This window comes from Sciurus carolinensis, chromosome 6 (assembly GCF_902686445.1).
Source record: "Sciurus carolinensis chromosome 6, mSciCar1.2, whole genome shotgun sequence".
NCBI classification, from domain to species: domain Eukaryota; kingdom Metazoa; phylum Chordata; class Mammalia; order Rodentia; family Sciuridae; genus Sciurus; species Sciurus carolinensis.
Genome location: NC_062218.1, coordinates 135,166,923 through 135,179,406, shown reverse-complemented (window position 1 = coordinate 135,179,406; position 12,484 = coordinate 135,166,923). Strand labels below are relative to the sequence as shown.

The 12,484-nt window shown below is 35.8% G+C and overlaps 1 pseudogene; it reads right to left on the bottom strand.

The window, feature by feature from the left end:
- Positions 1–956: 956 nt before the first annotated feature.
- LOC124987457 (MOB-like protein phocein) lies at positions 957–1,638 on the bottom strand (annotated as a pseudogene).
- Positions 1,639–12,484: the final 10,846 nt, after the last annotated feature.

Sequence of the window (12,484 nt, the reverse complement as noted above, 5' to 3'; positions counted from 1 at the left end):
ATTAATATCACTAACAGGAAAAGTCAAACTATCTTAAGACTGTTTTCTAAGTAGTTAGAACAATTTCCCAAAACACAGATAAGCAAGAGCCTATGCCAATAGTTTTCCTGTAGTGTAACATAATTGCTAGCATGAGGTGTAACCTGTAAGCAATTAATACAAATATAAATAGGAATAAGCCACAACTAAATCATGGTATGGTGAAAAAACTTCTAAGCTAAAGTGGTTTGGGGAGAGGATTAAGGGATATGAGAAAGGGGAGATAGGGCAGGTTTCCAGTGGGAACATCATTTTTGTGCCTTATCATTATCATCATCCCATATTTAATAATCTGCTATTGCAAAAAAGATGAAACCTTTCCGACTACACTGGCCTAGATACATTATGTAGCATAGTAATCTTATTTAAGTATTACAAATCCCTTATTTGCTCTTTTATTTGGATAATAATCATATGTATATCAAAAACTATAAACAGAATTTTAAAACACTTTTTATCTAATTTTCAAAAAGTTAATAGTTAAGATGAAACTATGTTCTACAGATTTTTAAAATATCTAAACTCAGGAGTAAAACTAAAGGAAAACAGTACTATCTCTTTAGTAAATGGCTTGTTGAAACCTCAAGCTCACTCATTTTTATAGATAGGTTTATTTGATGAGGATTGTGATCCAATGATTGTTTAGCAGCAATTTTACCAAACTGTAAATTCTTTTATTAACAAGCATTATAAACAGATAATAGTAATCTTATTTAAAAACCATGAGTGCCACACTGGTGAATATACAGCTCATGAATAACTTAAAAAGTATTTCCCAGTTTAAAAGGCAACACACAGCATACAAAACCTATACTAAACAAAAAAGCTATAATGTGGATACATGATTGATGTGTCTAAAATTATATATATATAGTACATAATTAACATTAATTATGTGATCAGTACATTTTTCTATATGATTCCCTTCATGCTTCACTTTCCCCAGAAACTGAATTCTGAACTTCCTCTTCTAAAATTGGTACAATCAGGTTATCCTTCAATATCAAATTATATTTCATCACAAATTTAGTAAATCGATGACATAAAAATGTTTCATTTTCATATTCATCAAATATCTGCCAGTGATGAAAATAAGCATGTGAAAATATTCTGTAAATTCTATGGCATTGTGATCCTAGTTTTGCTACAAATGATTCTTTTATGCTAACCCTGCTGGGAAAATATTTATTGCTATTCAGGAGACATGCAGCACCATCAAGTGTGTGTCTAGTATAGTCTATAACAGGGCACTCTTTTAGAGTTTTATGAGCTGCACAAAGAAAAATCCATTGTTCAGTTGCTGTCGTTTGAGTACAAGTATCTGGATGGCATTTGCTCTGAAGTTTGACAGCAAGTCCATTTAGTTCAAGGCAGAATTGCCTTAAATGTTCATACTCCACACACCTTCATCTTGGTCTTCAGGAGGTTCAAGAATTTTGTCAATATTGGAACAATCTGCCCTTATGTTCTGTTGAATATACTGCTGAACAATAAGTGTACTGTCCATTTCATCAAATGATTCATCAGGCCAATTATAGAAATCCTGTGCCTTGGTGCCCTGTTCCTCCTCAGCACTGCTGTCTCCTCCACCATGACCATAGTGCTAGAGTCTGGGCGGCTGGAGTTGGTACCCAGATGTAGGGAATGACTGCCTGCGCCAGTGGTAAACATTTTGATGAACCTCTTGAAACAACCCTTTGAGCTCCATATCTACCTCTCAATCACTGCCACTCTTGTTTAACAAAATGGAATATTGCAGATAGCACTTGTTACCTATTTTGTTTTTTTCCCCCGCTGAAGAATATGCCATTTGAATTTGCCAATAAATATTCTCTCTTAGTAGTGAGTAGTGTTTTTTAATAGGTTTGATGTATTGATTGCACTTAATTAATTTTAAAAGCATTTCACTGAAACTTATTTATGTAATTAAATTCCTATTGTTTTTATTATTTTGTTTCTTTTTTGCATCATTAATATCCTTGCAGCTATATCTTTGAAAATTATTTTCTTTTTTTAATGTTTAAAAATTATTTTTTATTGGTAAAATATACAGGATGGTGGGTTTCATTGTGGCACATTTGTATTTGCATAAAAATGTAATTTTATCAGTTTCACATTCTAATACCTCTGTAGATTATTTTCTTAAACTCCTTGAAATTGAATTACTGGATTAAGGAAGGACTGGTAGAACGCTAAGATGTTTGAGTACATTGTCCAATTGTCTTCCTGGGAGATTTTACAATTTATAGTTCCTCAAGCAGGTGATGATGTTATATTCCTAGAACCTCTGCCATTGTGGTTTTCTTTTGTTGTTTTTAATTAATAAAACAGTTATCTTCTTTTAATATGTAATTTTGAGAACTTGTGTGATTAAACATAATAAAGGAAAATGTTATCTAGTGTTTACATGTAATTTTAGTTGGGAAATTAAATGTTAGACATCTGTTAATTATTTAGATTTTTTTGATGATAATTACTCAGGTACCATGTTAGTCAACTTTCCATTACTGCAACAAATACCTGAGATAATTAACTTAAAAGAGAAAAGATTTATTTTGGTATGGAGGTTTGAGTTTATGCCCAATTGGTCTCATTACTTTTGAGCCTGTGTTAAGTCAACAAATCATAGTGGGGAGTGTGTGGTAGAGGAAGCTGCTCAAATCATGGGTGGAACACAGAAAAAAGGAAAAGGTGACCAGGATTACATAATCCTGCACACCCCCAGGGACATCCCACTGGGCCCCACTCCTTAAAGTTTCCACCCAATCCAATAGTGTCAAGATAGGGACCAAACCTTTAACATGTGAGTCTTCAGAGGACATTCCACATCCAAACTATAGCAGGTACATTGACCATTTCCTGTTGAAATGTCCAAATTTTGAGTGTCATTTGGAAATACCATGCCTACATAATTTTTTAAAGAAGAAAGTTCTTGTTATGATTTGAATATGAGGGATCTCCCCAGAAAACTCATGTGACAATGCAGGAGGAATGTTCAGAGGTGAAATGATTATAAGAGCTACAACCTAATTGGTGAATGGATTACTGAGTGGTAACTGTAGGCAGGTGGGCATGACAGGAGGAAATAGGTTACTGTGGGTAAATCCTTGGGAATTGTATAACTTGTCTCTAAATCCTAGCACTCTCTCTGTTTGCCAGTTGCTATGAGCTGAGCAGCTTCCCTCCACCACACCCTTTTGCCATGTTGTTCTGCTTCATCTCAGGCCCAGACCAGTGGAATTGGCTGGCCATGAACTGAGACTTCTGAAACCCTGAGTCCACAATTAAACTTTTCTTCTTCTAAGTTGTTCTTGTCAGGTATTTTAGTCACAGTGATGAAAAGTTAACATCATCCTTTATTGTGTATTGTATGATAAAAATTACACAGAATGTGAAGAACATATAATAAAGTCATAAGTCCAGCATCAATTCTTGAATGTTTATTTCTCATACTATTAAAAATGTGAAATACACACAGAAAGTCAATTAGAACATGTAGTCTAATATAACATTATTATAAAGTGAACACCCAAGTTGAGAAGTAGACCCTTACTAATACTTAGTACCTCCTTCCTAATCAGAAATAATTTTTCCTTGCAACTTGGAGAGACACTTTGCAACCCTGCTAATACCCTGCTTTTCATCATAATTTTACTATTATGACTTTTTAATTTTTTTGCACATTTTTATTAGTGCATTATAGTTGTACATAATGATGAGATTTTGTTGTTAAATATTTGTACATGCACACAATATAATGTGTGGCCAATTATGACTTTTGAGATAGTTTTTTTGCTTTTCTTTACAGTCTTACCACCCATTTATACATCCTAGTTTCACCTGTTACTAACTTCATATGATAAAATCATAAACCTGTATTTTCAAGTAACTCAGTCTATGATAATCTAAACTAAGACAGGCAGACAAAAACTGTCCTTCAAACATTTTGTTGGAATTACCCTCATGATTTTTCCTACTATACTATAGAGGACATTTTGTGCTTCCAGACTTCAGCTATTCGGGACCATGTTAACATAAGTGTAGTATGACAGTGATAAAATCTAGGTGATTTGGGTATATAGGCATTTACTGTAAAGTTCTTTCAGTTTTGCTTTGTGTTTGAAAATGTCCATCACAAAGTTGGGAAAATTCTATATCTTGAGTTTGGTGACATCTACCCTACTCCATCCAAACAGCAAAACAACAACAGAAAACTCATACCCCCTGACTTCTCTCAACCTGTGGAGGAAAGAAGTAGCACATTTTTCTCAAATAAAAAGAAAAGAACTGTCAACCATGACTTCTATATCTGGTAAAAATATTTAGGAATGAAAGAGAAATAAAAATATTCTCAAAAAAGGATAACCAAGAGTATTTATGGTAACAAACCCACCATTAATATTTAACTAAAGGAAACACTCTAAGCAAACAAGAACATGAAAAGATTGGGAAGTGCAAACATTGAAATAGATAAAATTAGGGATAAATAACAGTCTATCTTATTTATGAGTTTCTTATATGATATTTGCTGGTTAAAGGAAAAAGCATAACACTACTTGATGTGATGCTTAATATAGTGAGAGGGAATACTTAAGACAGTGTTATGGTTTGGATGTGAGGTGTCCTCCAAAAGTTCATATATGAGACAGTGCAAGAAGGTTCAGAGGAGAAATGATTGGGTTATAAGAGACTTAACCCAATTAATGATTTAATCCCCTGTTAGGGAATGACTGAGTGGTAACTGAAATGATAGGGTGTGACTGGAGGAGGTGGGTATTGGAATGTGGCTTTGGGTGTATATTTGTATCTGGCAAGTGGAAACTCTCTCTCTCTCTGCTTTCTGATCAACATATGAGCTGCTTCCCTCTGACACACTCTTCTGCCAAGATGTTCTGCTTCACCTGGAGCCCTGAGGAATGCAGCCAGTGTTCTGTGGACCTCTGAAACTGTGAGCCCTCAAATAAACTCTTCCTTCTTTAAAATTGATCTGGTAAGATCTTTTAGTCACAGCAACAAAAAGCTGACTAAAACAACAAATGTATTTAAAAACTAGGAGGCAAAAGGATCTAAATGGAAATAAGATTTTTGCACTTTGCTAATGGTGATAAGTTATGAACATGCTATTATTATTCCCAGAGTAGATGCTAAAAAATTATACAAAGTGACATACTAAAAAAATTTACACAGAATTCTAAAAAACATTCAGGGAACTCACAGGAAGGAAAGAAAAGAGAAGAATGAGAAACAGAGGAAGCAAACAAAGGAAAACAAAATCTTTGATCTGTCATTTATCAAATGGCTCACAATAGAAAACATACTGACTTTGCATTTTCAGATAAGGAAAACAAGGGCTAGGGTATGACTCAGTGGTAGAGTGCTTGCCCAGCATGGGTTCAGTCCCTAGCACCACAAATAATAATGATAATAGCCATATCTTTAAAAACCTTGCTGCTGTAAATACTCTGGGAAAGCTGGTGTGTCTTTTCTCTGGGGTTTGCAAATGCCTAGCTTGAAGACACCCAGGGGCAGAGAGTTATTGATAGTTTTTAAGGTGTGACTTTCTAGGCTCCAACTTCCATTTGTACTCCCCTTGTATAAGAAATACTCTTCTCTCTTTTTCAACCCCTCCAAATAATCTTTGTCCCAGTATCAAGACTCATAAAAAGGTGCATTGCCCAGAGGTATGAAACTCTCCAGAGCACCACACCACAGGACTACAGATGCAGTTCTTTCTGGGGAGCTTTCTTTCCTGATTAGTGAAAAGAACGTTAGACAGTGGGCTTCCTTCTTTTTAGACACATTTCTGTTAATAATGAAGCATTGTGTAAGCTAAATCCAGGTATTTCAGTAATTTGCAAATGAGGACAATTCTTTTAAAAATCCCTCCTTATCCATTCTACCACTGTCAAATGAGGTACTGCTTTTGAGAAAGAATATGTAGTGAGAACAAAGCAAAGAGGACTCTGGTAAAATGCTGAATGCTTAAATGGCACACACACACATGCACACACAATTTTTGATATAAGCACTACTCTTTAGCAAAGGGAGATGTGAAAAAGATTTCAAAATTCATATCAACCGAATCAGAGCCAACCATAATGGGCTTACTTGCCAATGTCAAACGGTCTTCAGTTCTGCTCAATACCTTGCCACAGGAGAGCTCATTAAATGACAAGAACAGCAACTTTAAATGGTCATAGCAACATATTAATGATGCTCATTGTTTTATTTCATCCCAATACATAATTATTTATATTTGTATTATTTGTATTTTAATATATAATGAAATAAGACAAGTGTACATTTTAAAAAATGTTGATAAATTTGTTTGACCTTAAATAAGATATGCAACTCTTTCATCAGTTCAATTTCCTTCAAGTTATTTCCCAGTTGCTATGATTTGGATAGGAATGTCCCCCAAAGTCCCAGAGGTGTGAAAGGCTTAGTCCTCAGCCCCTGGCACTATTGAAAGGTGGTGAAACCTTTAGGAGGTGGGGCCTAGAACAGAAAGTTAGGTCATTGCAGGTGTGTCCTTGAAGGGGATATTTGGACCCTGGCCCCTTCTTGTCTGTCATGAGGTGACCCGTTTCCTGTGCCAAATGCTCTTGTCATGATGTACTGTGCCATCATAGACCCAAAGCAACAGGACCGAGTAAATCATGGATTAAAACCTCTGTAAGCATGAGACAAAATTAAGCTTTTCTTCTTATAAGTTCCTTTTCTCAAGTATTTTGTCACAGTAATGGAAAACTGATTAATATATCAGTGAAAATCACCTCCCCAGAAGCAAATACTACTCTGATTTCTTCCACCATAATGAGTTTTGTCAGTTGTAAGACTTCATATAAATGGAATCATATAATCATGTTTGTGTCTGGTTTCTTTCCCTCAACATATTATTTATGAGACCCTTCCATGATGTTCTGTGTGAATTCTTATAATTTTATGTTCTTAGCATTAATTTTGTATACAAGTTGAACTTTTGTATACCAGAAGCAGTCTTTAGTTACCCCAGAAATAGTTTCCAGTTCTCTAGACCCTCCAAGTTCCTCAAAGTGGTCTGTCTAGAAAACTGCCTTATACAACTGCCTCCTGATATCCAGTTTCTGTGGAATGGGTAGAGGCAACCATCTTCACTCACCATACTGAAATGTTTTAGTCTGTTTTCTGATACTACAACAAAATTCCTGATGTTGGATGTTCTATAAAGAAAAGAGAATTATTTAGTTCATGGGTTTGGAAGGTGGAGTACCAAGATTTACTACTAGCCCCATCTGTTTTACCCCTGGTGAGAGCCACCTTGGCTTTATCACAGCATGGTAGAGAAATGAGAAAGAAAACAATCACATGAAGAAGGAGCAGCACATGGGTGATTTTGCTTCATAATAAAACACTCTTGAGAGAATAAACTCACTCCTCAAGAGCATTAATTGCTTCTGAGAGCAGCACCTCCAATGACCTAATTATCTCACACCACACCTAAACTCTTATAGGTTTCATCAAATCAGCACCATCGCTGATGACCAAACTCCAGCACAGTGAGGGACAAACCACATCTAAACCCCACATAGTTTAGATGGTACCCCACATAGAAGGGCCAAATATGCCAAAGAAACCATCTTTCATTCAGAAATATGACTCTGTAGAACTTGTGTCTTTTTGCTCTAAACTTATAATTAGAACTCTTCATAGGAAACCTGATTGGGCAGTGCCCTGGACTCCCATATAGGCTTTGGTTCACAGTATTTTATTATAGCAAGAGGAAGCAGAATAAGACAGTTAACAATCATACTTTTGCATTTTAGCAGAGGAGAGGTTGGACCTTAAATCTAAGATCAGATAGACCTAAATTTTGGGCCATGCTCCTCCAGACCAAGCATTCAGAAATATCTTCTGGTCCAACAGCCATTATTCTTCCTGATGTCACAACATTATATTTGTTTTATTCATTTTTAAAATAGATATAAGGAGCACAGCAGGTCACCTTGTCTGGATCAGACATTGCCTTTCAATTCAGTTAGAAGAGTCTATTGAGCTGTTGAGCAGCTGTTTTCTCTGATGTTTCAGGTGACAGCTCAGCTATAAGGAAGCAAAACTCACACTGGCTTTGAAGTCCTAAGCCCTACCACATCCAATATCTCTTAAAATGGTCTAAGAATATGGTGGTTCAATTTCTAGTGTCCCTGCATGGGACTCACCCAGTCCAGGTACAATTTACCAACCAGCACTCATTTTTATCAAAAATAATGTAATGCAGCTGGTGAACCTGTTTTAGCAAGTTACCAAGACAATCAAAACCATAAATAAGTTTGCTTAGGAACCTAGTTGACATGGTTTCTTGGTATGTTACCAGAAAAATGGAGCTAGTAAACTAATCCAAAGTCAAATTCTTTCACAAAGAAGAAGAAAGGATTTTGTTAACTCATTACTTATTATCTATTCCTTTGATCATCAGTTAACTTGTTTCTTAAACTTTGATTTTTGAGATAATTGTTGATGCACATGTGGTGGTGAGAAATGATCAGAGAGCTTACATGTATACTTGTGGCAATGTCTCACAAAATTACAGTACAAAACAACATGTTGGTAATTTTTTTAAATAGAGAAAAGAAGACAATTATCTTGTATTTAGGATTCGTGTTGTAAAATGACCTGTTAAAATTCCATTATTCCTTTAAGAATTAGGTAATTGCTAGGTACTGAGTTGCATGCCTGTAATCCCAGCAGCTCAGGACGCTGAGGCAGGAGGATGGTGAATTCGAAGCCAGCCTCAGCAACTTAGCAAGGTCCTAAACAACTCGGGGAGATTCTGTCTCTAAATAAAACATAAAATGAAGGACTGAGGATGTGACTCAGTGGTTAAGCACACATGGGTTCAATCCCTGGTACCAAAAAATAATTAGGTAATTGTTTCAGTCTAAATAATTTCATAAGACTCAGGCACAGTTGTGCATGTATGTAGTCCCAGCTTCTTGGAAGGCACAGGCAGGAGCAATCCCTTGAGCCCAGGAATTCAAGGTCAGCTTGGGCAACAGAGTGAGACTCTGTCCTTATAAATAAATAAATAAATAAATAAATAAATAAATAAATAAATAATACTTTTATAGTAGCCATAATATTTTATAGGAAATTTTCTACTAATTAATAGAATTACAATATTCAACACATAAAACTATTCTGTCAATTGACAGAAATATCAAACCAGAGTATAGTATCTCTTCATATTTTTACAGGAGTCTCTTTTAGGCATCTCAAGCTTAGGATGTTTAAAATTGGATTTTTAGCAAGTGTCTCTTTTAGGTATTTTGAATTTAGCATATTTAAAATTGGATATTTTGCCTTCTTTCCTAAGTCAGTTTTAACCACATTAAAAATAAAACCCAGATTTTATTTCTTAGAGTAATTTTAGATTCACAGTAAAATTGAACAGAAATTAAAGACAGTTTCCAAATCCACCTGTGCCCACTCCAACATGCATACCCTCCCCTGTTAATATCTTGCAAATGAATAACCTATTTTGACATGTTGATATCATCCAAAGTCCTGTTTAAATTAAGGTTCACTTTTGGTGTCTTCCTTCCTTCCTTCCTTCCTTCCTTCCTTCCTTCCTTCCTTCCTTCCTGCACTGAGAGCTGAAAACAGTGCTCTGACCATGCTGAACACATACTTTACCACTAAGCTATTTCCCTAGTCCCCATTTTTTTGGGGGGCACTGTCTCAGTTCATGAAAAAATTTATATCTCCTTAATATCTCTCTCATTTATCATACTTCACATTGATCCACTAGTAAAGGTAGGACTTTTCCAAATCTGAAAGCCTGACTTGTCATAGCAGAATAGAGTTATGGTCATATCTTTCTCTTAATCTGCAACACCAGTGTTTTTCTCCAGATATCAGAATAGGCCATTGGTCAAATTCTAGGATTCAGTACACAAAGTGCCTTCTTGGGGTGAATCAGTGCCACTAACCATTTATAATAACAAAAAATAATCATTAACAATGCCCATGGAACTGCTAATGCAGATGACTTGAATAGGCACGTTGAGGGTGCTTCTTACCTATGATGCTCAAGAAAGATAAATTTGTCAGGAAAAAGTTATGGGAAGTCAACTATAAGTAAATTTGCCCAAAGGGTCCTCTAGGAATCCAAATTAGAGCCAATCTGCCATACCACCATACTTTCTGCCCATTTTTATTGTTTCTTTTTTTAAAATTATTTTTATGAATTATTTATAAATTCTGAATAAAAATCCTTTGTCAGATATTTATGTATGGCTTGGATCTGAAATATCCCAAAGGCCCATGTGCTGGAGGTTTAGTCCTCAGCCTGTGGCACTGTTGGAAAGTGGTAGAACGCTTAGGAAGTGGGGCCTAGTGGGAGGAAGTTAGGCCATTGGGGTCTTGCCCTTAAAAGTGATATTGTGAAGCCACTCTCTTCCTCTTTCTTTCTCTTTGCTTCCTGGATACCATGAGGTGATCAGTTTTGCTCTACTATATGTTCCCTGTCATAATTTTTGCCTTATTACAGGTCCAAAACCAATAGTGGAAACTGACCATGGACTGAAACCTCTGAAACTGTGAGCCAAAATAAACCTTTCCTTCATATAGGTTGATTTTCTCAGGTAATTTGTCACAGCAATTGAAGACTGAGTAACATACCCCCTTCACATATACACACACATTGGCTATTCCTCTGGGTCTATTTCTTGTATTTTTGTTTCTTAATATCTTTTTTTCTCACACAAATCTTTGTAACAGATTTATTCATAATTGCCAAATCTTGAAACCAACTAATTGGTTTTTCAGTAGGCGAATGGATAAACAAACTGGCACATCTATATACAATGGAGTATTATTATCTCATAACTTGAACACAAATCTACATAGTAGCTTTATTTATAATAGCCACATATTGGAAACAACCCAAACATCCATTAATAACCGAATGGATTTTGAATATGTGCTATATAATGCAACCTGCTCAGCAATATAAACAAACTATTGACACATGCAACAAGATGGGTTAACCTTAAGATAGCTATAGTTTGTGAAAAAAGTCAAAGCTCCACTCTCAAAAAAGTACATACCATTGTGTATATATCTATATCTATATCTATGTATGCCACAGTTTCTTTTTTGAAGATTTTTTTTTTTTTGAAGTGCTGGGGATCGAACCCAGGGCCTTGTGCTTGCAAGGCAAGCACTCTACCGACTGAACTACCTCCCCAGCCCATGCCACAGTTTCTTTATCCACTCATCAATTGAGGGGCATCTAGCTTGGTTCCACAATCTGGCTATTGTGAATTGAGCAGCTATCAACATTGATGTGGCTGGAGGAAGGAGGGACTGTATAGAGGGAAAAGAGGGGTGGGAAAGGTGGAGGGGAAGGAAAAAGTAACAGAATGAATCAAACACCATTACCCTATGTAAATGTATGATTACACAAATGGTATGCCTCTACTTCATGTACAAACAGAGAAACAAGATGTATCCCATTTGTTTACAATAAAATAAATTTTATAAAAAGTACATACCATGATTTCATTTGTGAAATCCTACAAAATTTTTGCTTTGTTTTGTGCACGTGGAAGAGTTAGGAAGGACAGGTAGGATTATGAAAAGACAAAAAGAATATTTTTGTTGGGTTGGATATATTCAGTAACTTATGATGTTTCACAGCTGTATGTGCATGCTTTAACAACACACATTTTACATATTTGCAGTGTATTGCATGTTAATCATACTTCATTACAATCATAAAGTTATAAACAACATGTTTCCTCATAAAAATCCCCTATCGAATATTTTTCATGGAAAATTAGAACTACCAATTATTTTGGCTGTCCCATATCCATTTCTCAATTTAGGAGAGTAATGCCTGCCTCAATGCCATCAAAAAACTAGAGAACAATGTTCTTACCCATCTCAGTCACTAAGAATGCTGACGGGATCAGAGACACCCTATCCTCCTTCTGTCAGTTCTGCGGTCTCCACCTGTGCAGTGATGACTATGAAGTCAATAGCCCAGGGGGTGGGGTACAGAAACCCAAAAATCTTTACTTATTCTGATGGTAGCTTTGGCCACAGGAAATATAAATATCTAAAGACTGAGAATTTTCATACATCCTCATTCCACACAGTCATAATCACATGGGCATTTGTGTAGAATCTGTTAGAATGTACAAATCTTTCACTTGCCACAGTTACTCTGCTTCAATATTTCAGTGTTTCTGTACCGATTATGATTCCTGCCTTTCCCTGTAGGTTTTAAAAGTCAATAGCATTTGCCCATGGGGTCCTGGATATCAAATACTGGTTTTTGTATGGGTCCAGGAGATGGTAATCCCTCCACAGTGCTGGAGAATGTGACATTCAGGGTACCTAACTCATGTTGCTTCTAGAAGCCTGGGAGATTTTCATACAATTATGTCCTCCTCAGAATGAA